Source organism: Diceros bicornis, chromosome 17 (assembly GCF_020826845.1).
Source record: "Diceros bicornis minor isolate mBicDic1 chromosome 17, mDicBic1.mat.cur, whole genome shotgun sequence".
In the NCBI taxonomy this organism is placed as follows: domain Eukaryota; kingdom Metazoa; phylum Chordata; class Mammalia; order Perissodactyla; family Rhinocerotidae; genus Diceros; species Diceros bicornis.
Window position 1 is genome coordinate 19,961,706 of NC_080756.1, and position 18,356 is coordinate 19,980,061.

Consider the following 18,356-nt stretch of genomic DNA (forward strand, 5'->3'; position numbering starts at 1 on the left):
CCCTTGTGCCCTCCCCCCACCCCCACTGCCCCTGGTAACCACAGTCCAGTTTTCTCTGTCCATGTGTTGGTTTATATTCCACATATGAGTGAGATCATACAGTGTTTGTCTTTCTCTTTCTGGCTTATTTCACTTAACACGCTCCAGGCCCATCCATGTTGTTGCAAATCGGACGATTTTGTCTTTTTTTATGGCTGAGTAGTATTCCATTGTATATATATACCACATTTTCTTAATCCAGTCGTCAGTCGAGGGACACTTAGGTTGCTTCCACTTCTTGGCTATGGTGAATAATGCTGCAATGAACATAGGGGTGCATAAGCCTCTTTGGATTGTTGATTTCAGGTGCGTTGGATAGATTCCCAGTAGTGGGATGGCTGGATCATAGGGCATCTCTATTTTTAATTCTTTGAGGAATCTCCATACCGTTTTCCATAGAGGCTGCACCAATTTGCATTCCCACCAGCTGTGTATGAGGGTTCCTGTTTCTCCACATCCTCTCCAACATTTGTTGTTTTTTGTCTTGGTGATTATAGCCATTCTAACGGGCGTGAGGTGGTATCTTAGTGTTGTTTTGATTTGCATTTCCCTGATGATTAGTGATGTTGAGCATCTTTTCATGTGCCTATTGGCCATCTGTATATCTTCCTTGGAGAAGTGTCTCTTCATTTCCCCTGCCCATTTTTTGATTGGGTTGTTTGTTTTTTTGTTGTTCAGTTGTGTGAGTTCTTTATATATTATGGAGATCAACCCCTTGTCAGATGTATGTTTTGCAAATATTCTCTCCCAGCTGGTTGGTTGTCTGTTCATCTTGATTCTGGTTTCATTTGTCTTATAAAAGCTCTTTAATCTGATAAAGTCCCACTTGTTTATTTTTTGTTTAGTTTCCCTAGTCTGGGTAGGCATGTCATCCGAAAAGATTCCTTTAAAACCAATGTCAAATAGTGTGTTGCCTATATTTTCTTCTATGAGTTTTATAGTTTCAGGTCTCACCTTCAGGTCTTTGATCCATTTTGAGTTAATTTTTGTGAATGGCGATAGCACATGGTCCACTTTCATTCTTTTGCATGTGGCTGTCCAGTTTTCCCAACACCATTTATTGAAGAGACTGTCCTTTCTCCATTGCATGTTCTTAGCATCTTTGTCGAAAATTAGCTGTCCGTATATGTGTGGTTTTATTTCTGGGCTTTCAATTCTGTTCCATTGATCTGTGTGTCTATTTTTGTACCAGTACCATGCTGTTTTGATTACTATTGCTTTGTAGTATGTTTTGAAGTCAGGGATTGTGATGCCTCCTGCTTTGTTCTTTTTTCTTAGGATTTCTTTAGCTATTTGGGGTCTTTTGTTGCCCCATATAAATTTGAGTATTCTTTTTTCTATTTCTGTGAAGAATGTCATTGGGATTCTGGTTGGGATTGCATTGAATCTGTAGATTGCTTTAGGTAATATAGACATTTTAACTATGTTTATTCTTCCAATCCACATGCATGGGATATCTTTCCATTTCTTTATGTCATCATGGATTTCTTTCAATAATGTCTTGTAGTTCTCATTGTATAGGTCCTTCACCTCCTTGGTAAGATTTATTCCTAGGTATTTTATTCTCAATAAGAATTTTTGAACAATGAAAATAAGGAAAAAGGGGTCCAAGGACCTGAGCAGATCCATCATATCTGTGCCAGGTAGGAGGTTTCAAAGCACATACTGGCAATGTTGTCAGAACCCAAGGAACATGACTGTCCCATGTAGAATTACGCAGCAATAGCAAAGATCTATTCCTATTCAGCAAATGGACCAAACATTAGCTTATCCCCAGCTCCTTTTTGCATCTTACTGAGCAGGAAAGACATCAAGAATGCACTCAGAGTTGGGCCGGCCACGTGGCTTAGCGGTTAAGTGCGCGTGCTCCGCTTCTGGCGGCCCGGCTTCAGATCCCGGGCGCGCACCGACGCACCGCTTCTCTGGCCATGCTGAGGCCGCGTCCCACATACAGCAACTAAAAGGATGCGCAACTATGACATACAGCTATCTACTGGGGCTTTGGGAAATAAATAAATAAATAAATAAATAAATAAAAGAATGCACTCAGAGCCAATCCAGCCTAGAGAATAGCCAGGTTATTAAAATGTTTTGAAAGGCCAGTTACCAACCTGACCATCTCCTGATATCAGAAATTCTAAACTGGGGTCACTTTATCAACTAACGTAACACAGTGGCCAAATGGCTACAATGCCGAACTGAAGAATGAAGATGCTCCAGCACAGAATGAATGACCACATAGTATTGAAGCAGAGGACCCCTTTCAAAGTACTGATGTGAGCAGTGAGAGGGTGGTTCTCTGAGATGCCATCTACCAGTCTGTTATCAGCACTATATGCACAGTTAGACCACGCCACCAAACTGGTTTGTTACCAACAGCTTGCAGCAACCAAAGACCTAAGAAGCCTAGTTTATTTTGTAACACAGAAACTCAAGTAAAAAAGAATAGAAAACTAACTTTGGGACTTCTGTATAATTTTTTTTTTTTTTGCTGGGAAAGATTCACCCTGAGCTAACATCTGTTGCCTATCTTCCTCTCCTTTTTTTTTTTCCTCCCCAAAGCCCCAGTACATAGTTGTATATTCTAGTTGTAAGTCCTAATTCTTCTATGTGAGCTGCTGCCACAGCATGGCTACTGACAGACAAGTGGTGTGGTTCCGCACCCAGGAACCAAACCCGGGCCACTGAAGAACATGCCAAACTTTAACCACTAGGCCATCAGGGCTGGCTCAGGACTTCTGTAAAATTTTTAATAATTTAAGTGAATAATACCTCTGGGGAATTAAAATGTCCTAAGCCTCATCAAAGACAGAAAGCGATCATGGAGCAATTGTAGCTATACTTCTTTCACCTCCTGTCAGTGAAGATGAAGGTTTGTGAAGCACAGAGAATCTGCCAAAATCTGAATGCCTAAACTTGCAAGTGAGCAAGAGTCTTTAAGTTAGGAGGGCAGGTGCTTGCTCCAACAAATGCAGATGTTCTGGCTGTGTTTATTAAACAAGGGTAAACATCTGAATGAAAAGTAAAAAATCATCTAGATGGTCTGTTTGCTTCCAAAAATTTAGTTATTTGGAAACATCCAAAAATAGTTAGAAATGTCTGGCAAACTCTTAAGGTTTTTCCACCCGTTGGCTTTGGAATGCAACAGATACATTGAGTTTTACTAGACTTTTAAGCCCTTGAGGAAGGGATCATGTCTAATTTTTGTTGTAAACACAGGACTAGCCCACTGATCCCTATTCAATAAATGTTGGAAGACTGAATGAATAAGAATTAATCAATGCTGCAGAATTCCAGAGATGCCACTGTCTATCATCAAGAAATAAGGTGAGCTTTCTCAGAATTGAAAACATGTTCACAAAAAGATTTGCACAAGAATGTTTATAGCAGTCTTATTCATACTAGCCCAAAACCGGAAATACCCAAATATCCATCAACTAGAGAATGGATAAACAAATTGTAATATATTCATATAATGTAATATTACTCAGCAATAAAAAAGAAGAGACTACACATAGCTAGATCTCAAATACATTACTAAGCTAAAGAATATAGACGCAAATGAGTACATACTGTATGATTCCACTTATGTGAAATTCAAAACTATGGTGATAGAATTCAGGAAGTTGCAGGGGGTGAGTGGTGGTAGGTGCAGAGTAATCAACTATAAAGGGGCATGAGGGAATTTTCTGGGGTGATGGTTCAGTATCTTGTTTTGGGGGTTACACAGGTGTATATTATTGTTGGAATTCACCAAATGGAACACCTAAGATCTGTGCATTTTATTGTATGTTAAGGATAAATCAATTTAAAAAAATTGTTTTAAAGCAAAAGTGAGAGAGCTGGTGGGAGTAACCATCATAACATCTTTTAGGCTCCAATAAAAACTGTCCTCAGGTACTCTTCATCAAGCTACCCCTGTGCTCAAGCACCCAACATGACTTTATCACCTGTCCTGTCAACTCTGTATCCTCATTCTGATCTCCTCCATTAACTTCTCCCACTTCCCACCCTACCAAGGTGATCTGCTCACTGTTCTGTGCAGGTAATTTACTCTTTCCTACCTGAGTCTCCTGGTGTCTTACTCTGCCTGGATCCTATTCAAGTTCTTTCTGCCCTTCAAATCCCATTTTAAATTGAGGTGCCTCCTTCAGAAGGAACTCTTGATTAATCCTAGCCAATTTGAGCAACCTATGTTCCCTATGCTTTTATGTTCGTTAACTGGACTAATAGGATGCTTTTATACATCCCGTGTATACCGGCAACAGGCAATTTTAATAAAATGGGCAGAGTCTGTGGCTAGGGATCGCTTTGTATTTCTCTGCAGAACCCCGTTCAGAACCTGCATTAATGGGCCAGTCAGTACAATGCAGATTGTGAAGATTATATGATATCCAGACAAGGGCAAATAGATGTTTAACCAAGGACCAATGAGAATGGTATTGAAGGGAGCTCTGAGGCCCTGCAGAGGCCTAGGTGGGCTGTTTGCTTTTCCTCTTTTAAGCACAAGGTTAGTTCAACAGGGAAAGAACTCGTCCCCACTGAGATAGCAAATAGCTCAGAACAAGGTTGCATCCTTTTTCTGCTCAGCCTTCCCTCCTCCTAAACCAGTGAGGAAATGGCCAGCACTGGTCTGAGAGGAGCGCAGAGCCTGTTCCCAGCGTCCAGTTTTCCATATTACTAGGAGGACCTCATCCCGGGGGGAGGAAAAGTGAGGCGGGAGCATTTAAGGCCAAGAGGCACTCAAGCCTGTTGTCGTAGATTTACACCCAACACATCTGCAGTAAGGCAAATTACAAACACGATGCTCACAACCACATATACACGTGCACGCCCAGCCCCACAGAAGCAGACGCGCATGCCCGTGGCTCCGCGCGCACCTATTTAGTTTTCTCTGCTATAGATGCCCCCCACTGCACCCCCGCTTGGCCCAGCCCGTCTTCTCCTACCCCTGCACTGGGGAGGTTTACCAAGCCCCACCTGGCGAGGCTTGGGGAGAGTGTTTCTCTATAGGGGGAGGGGAGGTCCTTCCCTTTGGGGCGGAAGCGGCGCGCTCCGACCGGGCGGACTTAGCTCTCGTCCTGGGAACATCTGGAGGGGGCTGGGAGGGGCGCGCACCCAGGGTGAACGTGGATTGGCTGCGCGAGAGCAGGGAGGCGGGGTCTGGGTGATGGGCGGGGCTCACTGGCCCCTTTAAAGCCTTGACATCAAGAGGCGGCCCCAGCACCCCCCCTTTCTCTGCCCCCCGCCCCCGAGCCGCGGCCATGGACCCGGCGGATCCGGCCTGCCCTGGCCCAGCTCGACACCTGATTTCGGTGAGTTCCGGGCCTACTTGGGATTTAAAGGGCGGCGAGTGGGGAGTCTGTAAGCCCCCGGCTGGGGGTGGCGGTGTGGAGGGTAAGGCTCTCGTGGCAGCCTTGGATCGGAGGGGGAGGCGCGGCTTCCTGCCCGGACCTCGCTGCCTGCCCCTCCCTCCCGCCGCACTCTCCCCGAGGGCTCCGGCTGCGACTCTGTCCACCCCCACCCCAATCCCTCCCGCCCCCCGCGCCATCCTCGCGCACACTCCGTGGCCCCGGAAGGGAAACTTTCGGGAGAGGGGGATGTTCCGGGGGCCGGTCTCCCTCCCTCTTTGAAAGCCCTGACCTTGCCCCAGCTGCGCACCCCACCCCACCCGCATCCCACCGTCCGGGCGCCGCTTAGCCGTGCCGGGTTGTGGCGGGGGAGTGGGGGAGGCTCTCCCCTAAGCGCAGGCGCGGAGGCGAGCCCCGGGCTCCTCTGCACTCCTTGCGGTCCCCGTGGCCTGAGGCGGTAGGGCGTGGGGGAGATGGGGAGAGGCGGAGAGATCAGGGTCTCCGAGAACAACCCTTAGGTGGCTTTGAGGGGCTGCGGGAAAGAGTAGGGGAGCCTGGCGGGCTGAACACTAAAGAGAAGGGCTGGGCAGGGACTGGGGCCAGGGCAGCTCCTGCAGAAAAGGCTCTCTGGGTCCTGGCTGCGGTGCCAGAAGAATGCAGAGAATGTATCTGTGCCCGACACTCCCCTGGCCTAGGCCGACTAGGAAAGCGGCTGTCCTAACCCCAGCCCCCCTCTCCTTAACCTGGGCCCAAGGCCCCACGGTCTCTCCAGCCCTGGCACTGCCCCAAGGGCACGGAGGGCCCTTACCTCCCACAGGCCTGGTTTTCCAGGTGTCTCAGCACTATCCACCCAGCCTGTCCAGCTGCTACTTCTTAAATGCTCACCATTCTGAGGAGCCAGTGGTCTTAGGCTGATGGGTTTCCTGGCTGTAAAGGCAACCCCTGTTATTCATCCCTACCACTGCCTCCCTCCCCCACAGGTCCTCCTGCCTGAGCACACTTGTCTGTCAGAGGACGCCTGGGACAGGAGTGGTCCTGGGGGACAGTGGAGAGGGGGTCAGTGTCTAACCATTCCGTGGTTAGTACTTTTGGGGAAAATGAACCTAGCCCAGTTGCCTTGTTGCAGACCTTCTCTTGCAAGACATTATGCCAGCTAACTCTGAGACCCCTTGTCTTTCAAGATAGGAGACGAAATTCACTTCTTATATTGGTTCCCTGTCTTTTTAAGAACAACCTGGGATTAGTGGATTTCCTACCTCAGAGAAACACATGTATTCTGTCTGGGGAGATATTCCCACATAGTTCAACTTTGTTTTCAAAGTCATGCTCTGTGCATGAAGAAGCGTCTGCCCTCATGCATGAGGTGGCTTGGGCCCTCCAGCATCTTTCTCCAGTTCAGGCCTTCAGAAGAGAGTAAGAGGCAGGAGAGGCAGATGGGCTGGGCTGCAGGGAAGAAGGCTCTTCCCCAATAGGCAAGTGGAAACCAGTGTGGATGAGGACCAAGTTGCTATCCCTGTGGACTGGGAGTCAGAAGCTCTGGTCCCTGCTCTTCATAGCTTGCTATGTGACCTTGGCCAAGGCAGTTTGTCTCTCTGGGGCTCTTTCCTCTCATCTGTAAAATTCAGCGGTTGGACTTGAAAGCTCTAACATTCCCTTCCACTTTTTGACGTTGTGTGGTTCCACTGATGAATGAATGTGGAGGGGAGAAAGGTCCTCTGGGAGGGTGGTTCCGTTTGGAGAGGTAGGTGTTGGGTGCTGCGGTCCTAAATCGCAGTGATTTAGGATTAGAGCCTTGGGTGGAGGGGAGCAGACTCCCTTATCCTGCCTAAGAACAGCCATTGTCCTGCTCACCCCTGGTGCCCTGGGGTATGAACTGCTGCTGGCTGGGGTTTGGCCCACCCATCAAGGCTTCTGGTGAGACATCCTGGCAGGCCAGTCTTTGAGTTGGGCCTTTGGGGAGGGGTTGAGAGAGGAGGAGGCAGCCAAGGGCCAGCAGGGTAAGCAGATTCCCAGGAGACAGTTTGCATCTCAACTGTTGGGACTTGTTTTAGGATCTGGGCCAGGGAGCGCAGCACGTTCATCTGCCCTCTTATGGGAAGAGGACAAGGAGAGCCCCACTGCTGTTGCCCATCCCACTGCCTGGCTCTACTCACCTCACCTCTGCACTTATACCCCCAGTTCCCAGGCAGGGGGCTTAGGGAATCCTCCCTGCTGGCTCACCAAGGCCAGCCAGCCTCCCAGACCCTGCCACACCAGCCAGGCAGCAGCAAGGAGAGGCCGTCCCAACCCCACCTTCCCCATCTTCCTTCCCTCCTGGGGGTAGGGCTTTCTCAGGAGTCAGGCTCTCCAGGTTGGGACTTGCTCTCTAACCCAAGAGCCGAAGGCCTTCACATTCTCTTTATTCATTTTAATCCTTGGTCTCCCAGGTGCTGAGGGGGATCTTGAAGGATAGGTGGAGACGCAGTAGTTAGAGAGGCTGTGGGATTGGTTGGATCTGGGGCACATTCTCCTGCATTGCTTTTCCCTCTGCTAACTCCCCTGGGCCTGGGGAGCCCACTTCCCTGGGCCCTGCTGCCCATGGGACTGAAGCTGCAGCAGGAAGTATTTAGGTTAGACCCCCAAGGAAGCCTTCCTCACTGCTAGGACCCCCTGGAATGGAGAATGGAAGCTCCCAGGGAGGTCACTTTCCCAGAAAGTGGTTAATGGTGGAGTCCTTGTCAGAGTGAAGGATGCGGCTGTTGCTAGGCAGAGGCTGCTGTTTCCTCTTGGGGTGTGGCTCTGAGGCTGGCCAGCCAGAGGCCCCGTTAGAAGCAGGAGGAGAAAGGACCCTTGCCTGATAACCAAAGAGGGGTCCCTGGCCCTGTCGGCCCTGGGTCACCAGAACTACATTTCTCAGAGCAAATGCTGCTTCTTGCCCCTGCTTCCCCCGGCTCCTCCCCCAGTTCACCACCGCTACCGCGGTCTGCTTAGACAATCCTCACCAGAACCTGGCAGGCTCCCCCAGCCCCAGTTTGGCTGTACTAATGGACTGATTGGATTTACTCTACTTGCAGTTTGGGGTTTCTGATTGAACATGCAAATTTATGTAAATCAATCTGGGATCTGCTGCCACATCAAGACAACATAGAGTCATAGGCTGGAAGGAATCCTAGGGACGGTCTAGTCCAACGCCCTTGTGTTCAAAATGGGGAAACTGAAGTCCAGAGGGGGAAGTGATTCATATGATGATGAGTGTCAGAGGCAGGGCTCCTGATTCTGGTCTAGTGTTTTACATGGTACCGCTCTGCCTTAATTTCGCATGCATGAGGAGGCCTGCCCGAATTTAAAGCAGAGAGGGCGGTTCTTGAACCTCAGATTGCAGAGAGCTAGGTCCTTGGAGGGTCAGAGTGTTATCTCAGGGCCCCCCAGGGGCTCTGGTCAGCTCTCGAACATGCTGAAGAAAAACAACGTCAAATCTCTTAGAACAACACCCTTAATATTTTCCCCCAGGCCCTGCCCTGGAGGGTTGGAGGACAAGGTCGTTGGTTGCTGCCTGGCTTGGCCCTTATGGTGTCCCCCGGCGCTGAGATTGTGTCTGTTCTTAGCATCTCTCAGTACCAGGCACATAGTAGGCTGTGGATGGATCTGCACAGATCCATGTGATCCATGCATCACAGATCTATGTGGTGCCTCCATCTTTACCCTTCCATTCTCATTTGAGTCTCTGCTGCTTCCCTCCATGGCCACAGTGGAAAAAGAACTTTGGTCTTCTATGACTCTGCCCACCCTCCCCTGCCCTCATGGAGGGCACAGGCCAGCTGGGCCTCCTCTGCAGGTTTCTGCAGCAGTGACAGACCAGGCAAGCCTTGCTATAGGAAGGATCTCATTATTTTAAGATCAATGCCGAAGATGGAAGGGAGCTGCGGAGATGAGCCTGAGTCCCCAAGAAGCAGTCTCTCCACTTCTTGACATGTTTTTGATCTGATCCACCCACCCAGCTGCAGGATACCCCCTGCCCCCATTTCATGGACTGCGCCTGTAGCATGGGGCTGTTGGGTGGGCTGAGCCCTCACTTACCCTGTAGTGCCTGCGTGTGTTGCAGAGATGGCGCTGATGCTCAAAGCAGCTGTCGGCCTGCTTTGCGGTACTTTGGGAGAGTGAGTGTATGGGCTCAAAGTCAGAGGTCCTGACTCCCAGCCAGGGCTACCACCAGGCCCTGCTGCAGCCTGGGGTGGAGGCTTGGGACACATATCTGGGGTCTTCCTCAGCCTTCACCCCAAACCCAGGTCTGGCTGACTCTGAAAGGAGTGCCCTTGTCTTCAGCATCCTCCCAAAACACAGCAGGCATGGAGCGGGTGCCTTTGGTTCCTCGCTGCCCAGCGGCCCTCCACACCCGTATCCTTATCTCCGTGTGAGGGAAAATCCTTCTCCCTGGGCCTCAGTTTCCCAGCCTGTGCTGATGGATTAATAACGCATCATCATTGGGGTGTGGCACCTGCTTGATAATTACCATTTTCTACGCTCTGGGAGTTACACACAGATGAAAGAGGCCTGAGGAAGCCAGGCTGTTATTAAGGTGAATTATCATTGCTGTTATTACTGATTTCTAAAAATCCAGTAGCCACTGAGAAGAGCCCAGGCAGACACAGCTCTCTGAATCTTATGCTGGTCCTTGAGCTCTGGGAGTTCTCCAGGTCTCACTAAGTGTTTTTTTTTTAATGTATAGATATTTTAAAAGGAGAGATGACCCCCGTTCTGCTGCTCCTGCTGTTGCCTGCAAGGCTTGAGTGGTGGGTGCTGCCTGGGGCATTGGTCTGCACTTCTCTCTCTCATGCAGGGCTTGAAATCCTCCCTCCCCGAAGACCCTCTGGGTAAGAAAACAATGAGGTTTTTCCTAGATGAGACTGTGAGGGGCCCCCAAACTCCTGGATTGTGGCCCTGGGGTTCTCAGTGGCTGCAGTTCCCAGGGTCTGATTCATTTCGCCCCTAGCTGGCTTGATGTGGGGGCCGTAATTGGCCTTTGTGTGAGGGTCTGTTAAGATACCCCCTGAACCTGCCCGCAGCAGTCACAGGAGCTTCCAGGAGTTGTTTACCCCATCTTACCCCCTTTTGCCCCAAACTCTCCCCTTGCCCAGCCTCCCACCTCTGCTTCTGTCCTTGGCCAGACCTTACCCCCCTTCCCAGAGGCCTAGAATGAACCCAGCTCTTGCCCAGGTGGAGATAGCCTTGACCAACTTCTGAATAGTTTAGTGCTACCATGCCACACCACAGCCTGGGGGTGGGAGGCCTCTCCCCTAGACCAGGGAGAGATTTCTGGGAAGAAAGGGAGTGAAGACACTGGTGTCCCTTGGCTAGAGTCCCCTCACTTCATCTGGCCAGACCGCCTCACCCCTTCCTTGTCCCAGGGTCCTGGTCCCTACTTCCTAATATGGGAAGAAAGTAGATGGCCCTAGCTGAGAGGGGCTTTAGAAATCACCTGGTCAAGTGGTTATTCCTTCTAACATTTTTTTTAAGTTTTATATTATTTTATTTTTTCACTAGATTTCTTTTTTCATAATCCAGAAATCAAAATGATACAAAAAGGCATAGGTTGAGAAACCTCGCTCCCACCTCCACCCCCTTCTCCCTCCGTAGATAATCACTTGTTAGTTTCTTAAATATCCCTCAAGAGCTTCTTTACACAAAAACAAATACATATATATATTCTTATTTTTTTCCCCTTACCCAAAAGATAGCATAAAGCGTATACTGTCTTCACCTGTCACCTATTGGCAATATCTGGGTGTGCATAGATTTCTTCTGCCACCTCTGTCAGGTCTCTGGCCTTTACGACCCACCCCAGGGTCCCCCAGTTGACCCCAGGCCATGAGCAGGCTTCATTCACCTTCATATACTGAACTTCATTCAAATGCCAGGGTTTAGGCCAAAACCAGCCTCTGAGGAATTCTCAAGCGATGGCCAGCACTCACTCTGCGCTGGGTGCTGTGCTACACTCTGGGGGTATAGTGGTGATCCGAAAAGTCCATGTTTATCAAATAATTAAACAGTTATAGAATTACAGCTGTGATAAGGCTGCAAAGAAAGGACATGTACTGTCAGAGGAAGTCATCAGGAACCTGGCCCCCCTTGGTGTGTGTGGGACTGTGCGTGTGTTGGGGGAGGCACGTGGCATGGCACAGCACGAAGCTGGGGCGGGAGTCTGGGGCTACACCTGCAGATACAGTACCACATGACCTAGAAAGCTGGGTTTCTCCACTTGACTTCAGCGGCTTCTCTTCTCTCCTCTCTCCCATCTGTGGGATATCCTGGGCCCCTTGAGTTTTATTGTGTCCAAGACAAGGAACCCCCTTCTCTGCCAAATGGTGCAGATAATGCCTCCTCCCCCACCCCCAGCCCATTGCCTTCTGTTTCCCCAGCTCTGGGCCTCCAGGCTCCTGATGCTGGAGTCTTCCTTTCCACTGTAGGCTGAGGGGAAGTTGGGGGGTGTTTGCTTCTCACTTCCTCTGTAGACAGCACCTCACTTCCTTTCCCCGGGGCTAGGAGAGGGCTAAAGCTCTTGGCTTTGCTGTCCCTTCCTCTCTCCCCGCTCTGCTTTTCTGGGAAGCTTGTGGGCCCCATAAGAAGGCAGCATCAAAGCCAACAACTTCTCCCTAAAGGCCCTGCCGAGCTCCTCATTCCCACCCCACACACCGCACAAGGGGACCTATCTTCTCAGCTGCAATCCCTTTCCAGACATGATCTCATCCTTCTCTTCTATGCCCTGCAGGGAAAGAGGAGTCAGACCTCACTCCATTTTACAGATAGGAAAACTGAGTCCCAGAGGGGTTCTAGGCTTCATCTAGGGTCATGCAGTATGGCTAGCCAGAACTGGATCCAGGAAGCCTGACTCCCATCTGTGGGCACAAACAAGAGCAGAGCCCAGTGGGTGCTTGTGGGCGAACCAGAGCTGCTTTCTCCTCCCAGAGTAGTGCTGGCAGCTTATATGGTCACCTCCGGGCTTTGGCCAAATGGCACCCACTGAGTCAACACTGAAGCTGCCTGGACGCAGAAGTCGCTTGGCCGGCCAGATCCTGTTCCCTTTGAAGAAAGAGGCCAGGATATGAAGCTTGGGGGAGTGAGGACTAGGGGCTGGGAGGGTATATGCCTGTAGGTGCAGCCTAAGAGCCAACAGGATGTGCAGCCTCCTTGGCCCTTTTTCTCTGGGATCTGAGAGCAGATAGCTGACATCCCAGTAGTCAGCTCTGCTGTCGCCTCCACTATCGCCTCCAGGAGGCTCTCTGCCTCGGTTCCTCCCGTGGGACCCAGCATATGTCTCTGGTTACACCCAGGATGTTGAAAAGATGCTGACTCTCCTATTCGGTCAGGGGATAGGAGAGGAGTTAGTAACTGGCATGGGCCAGGGGACCAGGAAACACTCACCTTCAGATGGCCTTCGATCCAGCTGCACTGAGTCATTCTGTTTCCATACACACATAGCGACTTCTGCCTTCTTCTGCTTATGCCTTCTTTCTGCCTGAAGTGACCCCCTTCCCTTTTCCTTATGCCTAAACCCTACCTGTCTAGAAAGGCTCAGTTCACTTGATGCCTCAAATTCTGAAAAACTTTTCCAGCTCCTGCTTAATATTTCTCTCCTGATTTTTAAAATTCTCCAAGACTTCTCTTGTGGAACTTCCTTCACAGTCCAGCTATTTATCTGCATGTTTTACATCTCCTACTAGACTGAGAGCTCCAAGAAGTCTGAGAAGAGCTGACCCGTCACTGCATTGCCCCCCAGTACCCAGCATTGTGCTTCAGACTGAGTGATCTGTCCAGAAATATCTGCAGAATGAATAGATTAGTCCTATTTGTCAGAGGGAGTCACTAAGGCCTGGGAGTGGGTTGAGAGCTTGGAAAAGCTCATGTCAAGGTTAGGGACAAATCTGAAAATGTCCCTTGCTCAGCTCTCAGTGTGATTTGTCATCTGGGCCCTCAGAGCCATTTGGGTGGGGGTTGGTTGGGGGTCTTTAAGGGAACCTGATGAGCCCATTGTACATTTTCACCTGCCTCTTCTTTCTGGTCTTTTTCTGTCTGGGATGAAAGGAGATCCCCAGGTTCAGGGCCTGTTGGCAGGTGCAGTGCACTGGCAGACAGTATGGGGGAGTACAGAAAGACAGACAGAGCCCCTCCTCAGAGAGCTCCCCCTTCTAACAGGGATGTCTCCCCTTCCTCACAGGGGAGTACTAGAGAACAGGACGCATTACAGTTTCAAATACTAATCCTGCAGGAGGCATTTTAAGAAGCGAGATCAGCGTGGGCTGCATCAGTCCAGGATAGCTTTTCGGAAGAATTGCTCTGGGGCCAGACCAGGGCAGGGCTTCCAGAGTCGTGTTGAGGGCTTTGGTCTCTCCCCAAAGCAGTAGGAGGTCATGGGAAGATTTGAAGCAGGAGGGACACAATCAGATTTATAGTCTTAGAAAGAAGATTGCCCTGGTAGAGCTCCTTGGAAAAGTGATTGCAGCAGGGAAAATACAAGATAAGCCTGGAACATCTTATGGTGCCAGAAAGTAAGCAAATGTTAAAAATAAATAAATAAAGCTTTTAAAATAGAAGCATGTTGGGCTGGCCCCGTGGCTTAGTGGTTAAGTGTGCGTGCTCTGCTGCTGGCGGCCCGGGTTCGGATCCCGGGCGCGCACCGACACACCGCTTCTCTAGCCGTGCTGAGGCCGTGTGCCACATACAGCAACTGGAAGGATGTGCAACTACGACATACAACTATCTACTGGGGCATTGGGGGAAAAATAAGTAAATAAATAAATAAAATCTTTAAAAATAAATAAATAAAATAAAATAAGAGGCATGTTGAAAGGACACAGGAACCAACCTGAAAGAATTCTCAATGGCCAAAGCTGGAGTTGAAGCAAAGAAATAAGTGTGATAATATTGGATTATAGTGCAAAGAATAAAATAAATATCCATGAGTCCATACTAATAGTAATTTGTAATTAAGAAAATAAATGGGGGCCAGCCGCATGGCTTAGCAGTTAAGTGCATGCGCTCCGCTACTGGCGGCCCGGGGTTCGGATCCCGGGCGCGCACTGACACACCGCTGCTCCGGCCATGCTGAGGCTGCGTCCCACATACAGCAACTAGCAGGATGTGCAACTACGACATACAACTATCTACTGGGGCTTTGGGGGAAAAAAAAGAGTAGGATTGGCAATAGATGTTAGCTCAGAGCCGGTCTTCCTCAGCAAAAAGAGAAGGATTAGCACGGATGTTAGCTCAGGGCTGATCTTCCTCACAAAATAAATAAATAAATAAATAGGAGTGAAGGGACAGCTCTTCCTTACAGAAAACTTCCAATTAATAAATATACAAGGAATGAGGGAAATCAAAAATTATCGTTAGAACACTATAGTAATTGCTGGAAACAGGATCCACTGATGAATCCTAAAGTTAGTGGGTGAACATTTAAGCAGAAACAGGATATTTGCATGGTCACAAAATATTGCCGCCCAAAATATTTATTAATTACAGAAGGAAAAAGAGTAAATTTATGGTGGAGAAACCTGCTAGTAGGCACCACCTAACCAAGTGATCAAGGTGAACACTGCCAGTGATAAGACAGTTCAACATTATGTATACCCATGACATAATGCACTGAGAAGGGCATCTCACCTCTGATATTCTTTCCAAATATCCATAACTTCGGTGTAATTAGAGAAATCATCAAACAAACCCAGATTAGGGAACATCCTCCAAAATACCGGTTCCCTTCCAAAGTGTCAAGGTCATGAAAGACAAAGACTGAAGAACTGTTGTGAATCTTAGGAGACATGGTGAATAAGTGCAGTGTGGGATCCTGGATTGGATCTTGGACCAGAACATCAGTGAAAAGGACATCAGTGGAAAAACTGATAAAATTCAATAGTCTGTGGTTTCGTTTTTAAAAAATTTTTCTGCTAAAGAAAGATGTAGAACAATGAGAAGAACATGCTGCTATGTCTGTTTTTTTTTTAAGTATATATATATACACACACACACACAGATAACACACACACAGAAGGTGGAAGGTGGCTGGGGGAGAAGAGGAGCATAGTAGACAAGGGAAAAGTCGTCCAGGAGGAAGTGGTCACCATCAGAAAGTGAAAAGACAACACATAGAATGGAAGAAAATATTTTCAAATTATATATCTGATAAAGGACTTGTATTCAGAATATATAAAGAATTCTTACAACTTGATCATAAAAAGACACATAACCCAGGTAAAAAATGGACAAAGGATCTGAATGGACATTTCTCCAGGAAAGAAATAAATGGCCAATAAGCATGTGAAAAGGTGCTCAACATCATTAATCAGGGAAATATAAATCAAAACCATAATGAGATATCACTTCACACTTACTAGGGTGACTAGAATCAGAAAATCAGACAGTAACAAGTGGTGAGGATGTGAAGAAATTGGAACCCTCATTCACTGTTGGTGGGACTAAAATAATGCATTCATTTTGGAAAACAGTTTGGCAATTCGTTGAAAAGTTAAAGTGAACCATATGACCCAGCACTTCCATTCCTAGGTATATACCCAAGAGAAATGAAAACATACATCCACACAAAGACTTGTACACAAATGTTCATAGCAGCATTATTCATAATAGCCAAAAGATGGAAACATCCCAAATGTCCATCAGTGAATGAATGGACAGACAAATTGTGGCATATCTATGCAATGGGATATTATTCAGCCATAATAAGGAATGAAGTACTGATACCTGCTTCAACATGGGTGAACCTTGAAAACATGCAAAGTGGAAGAAGCCAGTCACGAAAGACCACCTATTATATGATTCCATTCATATGAAATGTCCAGAAGAGGGAAATCTATAGAGACAGAAAATAGATTAGTGCCTAGGGTTGGGAGTGAGGGGGTGCTAACTAAAGAATAAGGAAAACATTCTAAAATTACCTGTGTTCGTGATTGCATATATCTGTGAATCTACTACAAACCATTGAATTGTACACTTTAAATGGGTGGGTTGTATGGGATGTGAACTATATCTCAAAGCTTAATTTTTTAAAAAGTCTGGGAGGAAGTGGCCACCAGAGGCACTTGTGCCTGATAAGGCAGTGGGGACTGAAAAATAATGTTTGGATTTAGCTTTGTGACAGTTACTGCTGATGTCAGACCAGGTTGAGGAAGGAGTGAGAAGTGAGGATGGCTTTTTCCTGAGAAGTTTGGCTGTGAAAGGCAGAAGAGGGCAGTATCTGAAGAAATGTCAGGGGAAAATTATTTTTAAGATGAAAGACACCATGGGGCCAGCCCCATGGTGTAGCAGTTAAGTGCCTGCACTCCGCTGCTGGCGGTCCAGGTTCGGATCCCAGGCACGCACCAATGCACCACTTGTCAGGCCATGCTGTGGCGGCGTCCCATATAAAGTAGAGGAAGACGGGCACGGATGTTAGCCCAGGGCCAGTCTCCCTCAGCAAAGAGAGGAGGATTGGCGTGGATGTTAGCTCAGAGCTGATCTTCCTCACCGAAAAAAAAAAAAAAGCTGAAAGACACCTGAGAAGTTTTAAAGGTGGGTGGGAAAGATCCCTTCAGGAGGTAGATACTGGAGAATAAATGGGGAGGGTCTGGGGCAGGAAGGACTGGCCTTGCCTGGGAAGAGGGCAGCCCCTCTACTGTAACTGGAGGAGATGAGGAGGTACAGGGGATTCCGATGGGGCTGGGAGGATGGTGGCAGGAGATTTGAGGGGTTTTCCCTCTGCTGGCTTTTATCCTCCAGGGGAACAAGAGGGGAGGTGATAGGCCAGAAGTTTGAGGAGAGTGGAGAGGGTGTGAAGTAATCATTGCAGAGAATGAGAGAGCCTAACTGTAGGCCTTGGTAGGGGTGCCAGACAGGACTGATGATCTGGCTGAGGTGGCTTTCCTTTGGTGAGGAGAGAGTGAGAAATGGTGTGAGCAAAAGCCTGGGGACAGGAGTGAGTGTTGAGTCCTGTCCTTTCCTACCCCCAGCCTCTAGACTCTGTGGAAAGAACATTGACCTAGAATGCTCAAGTCAAGGAATCCCAGGGATCTTCTAGAACTGTGCTGTCTAGTACAGTGGCCACAGCTGCATGTGGCTATTTAAATTTAAAATTCAGCTCCTCAGTTGGACTAACCACATTTCAAGTGCTCAATAGCCACACATGGCTAATGGCTACCATATTAGACAGCACAGAATAAACATTTTCATCATCACTGAAAGTTCTGGGCAGCATTGTTCTAGAAAAGGGATTCTCAACCTATTTGGCCTGAGGACCCCTCTATACTCTTAAAAATTGAGGACCCCGAAGAGCTTTGGTTTATATGGGTATTGACATTTACTGTCATATAAATTAGAACTGAGAGTTTTGTTTTTTGTGGGGTTTTTTTGTGAGGAAGATCAGCCCTGAGCTATCTGTTGCCTATCCTCCTCTTTTTGCTGAGGAAGACTGGCCCTGGGCTAACATCCGTGCCCATCTTTCTCTACTTTATATGGGACGCCGCCACAGCATGGCTTGACAAGCGGTGCATCGGTGTGCGTCCAGGATCCGAACCCGGGCCTCCAGCAGTGGAGCGCATGCACTTAACCGCTACGCCAGTGGGCTGGCCCCGGAACTGAGAGTTTTAAACATTTAATTAATTCATTTAAAAATAATAATAAACCCCATTACATGTTAATATATTTTATGAAAAGTAATTATATATTTTCCAAAACAAAAAAAGTAGTGAAAAGCATGGCATTCTTCATTTTTTCAAATCTGTCATGTCTGACTTAATAGAAGGCAGCTGGATTCTCATATCTGCTTCTGTGTTCAATTTGTTGTGATATCATGTATCACATAGTCTCTGGAAAATACCACTATGTACTCATGAGAGAATGAGAGTTAAAGAGGCTGGCCCTGTGGCCTAGTGGTTAAGTTCGGTGCACTCCGCTGCGGCGACCCACATACACAATAGGGGAAGATTAGCACAGATGTTAGCT

At 48.1% G+C, this 18,356-nt stretch overlaps 1 protein-coding gene across 2 annotated transcripts in view; it reads left to right on the plus strand.

Annotated features, from left to right (window-relative positions):
* The window catches only part of NCKAP5L (NCK associated protein 5 like), a 51,228-nt gene that overhangs the window by 14,787 nt on the left and 18,085 nt on the right, over positions 1–18,356 (plus strand). Inside the window, exon 1 of one of the 2 annotated variants that reach the window (XM_058558309.1) lies at positions 5,279–5,354. The exons of the other annotated variant lie outside the window; for it this stretch is intronic. The gene's annotated coding sequence lies outside the window, so the exon portion shown is untranslated. Of the gene's footprint in view, positions 1–5,278; positions 5,355–18,356 lie in introns of those variants that run through there. 2 annotated transcript variants of the gene reach the window in all.